Source organism: Austrofundulus limnaeus, unplaced genomic scaffold (assembly GCF_001266775.1).
Source record: "Austrofundulus limnaeus strain Quisiro unplaced genomic scaffold, Austrofundulus_limnaeus-1.0 Scaffold7209, whole genome shotgun sequence".
Taxonomy (NCBI): domain Eukaryota; kingdom Metazoa; phylum Chordata; class Actinopteri; order Cyprinodontiformes; family Rivulidae; genus Austrofundulus; species Austrofundulus limnaeus.
The window spans coordinates 1-906 of NW_013959611.1; the positions used below are offsets into that span (position 1 = coordinate 1).

The 906-nt window shown below is 38.0% G+C and overlaps 1 long non-coding RNA gene across 1 annotated transcript; it reads left to right on the top strand.

Annotated features, from left to right (window-relative positions):
- Positions 1-50: 50 nt before the first annotated feature.
- Positions 51-900, top strand: LOC106512469 (uncharacterized). The gene is made up of 3 exons (XR_001309679.1): positions 51-200; positions 392-500; positions 705-900. It is a non-coding gene; the product is annotated as an uncharacterized LOC106512469 (long non-coding RNA).
- Positions 901-906: the final 6 nt, after the last annotated feature.

Genomic DNA, 906 nt, shown 5'->3' on the forward strand with positions numbered 1-906 from the left:
AATAAATAAAGTAAAAGTTAACTTCTAAACAACTTGCTCTTTAATTTGTTCTCTGTCTCTTTCAGAGGAACTGCTTGTTTAAAGGAGGAAATCTGGTGTCTGTTTGCAGTGTTGGGGAGGACCGAGCCATCCACAGGTTTATGTTTGGTGTCACCCACAGATCAGGAAGAACCTGGATCTGAGGTTCTGACCCAGCTCAGGTTTCAATCCTGTTCAACTCAGATCACTTTAACTTTAAAAACAGCTTTAAATGTAGCTGGATGGATTCAAAACAACATTATCAGTAAAAGTGATGTCATCATCACTGCAGGAAGCAATTTGGATGATCAGAAGAGCTTAATGTGTTTTTGTTTGTTTGTTTGTTTGTTTGTTTGTTTGTTTGTTTGTTCAGGAACATGTGTGGCTCTGCAGTGATGGGAAACCCATGAGACACACCAACTGGTGCCCACATGAACCTAATAATGACAGAAAGGAGCGTTGCTTGAAAATGAATCATGCAGGTCTTTTAATTGATCATTGATTTAATTCCTACTGTTGTCTGAATATTTTACAGTTTAACACTGAGAAAAACTAAAGGTTACCATTAACTTGGGTCATTAGAGTGATGTTATATAAAATGAATTACTCGGCACTGACGTTGCAAAGATTTTTAATTAATTATGATTATTTGCAACTCAGACTTTCACATTTTTTCATATTTGCAGGCAGGAAGTGTTGGAACGACCTGCCCTGTGCCGTGTGTCGACCATCTGTCTGCACCAAACAGAGAAGGTTCTGGATCCGGATCCATGGTTGAACAAGATGAAGCTTCATACAGAACCAGGAGGTGAAGTTACTTATTGCATCTTTAATAAAAATGTATAAAAAATTCAACTCAGCTTTAACTCCTGCAAACTGAACTCTTCC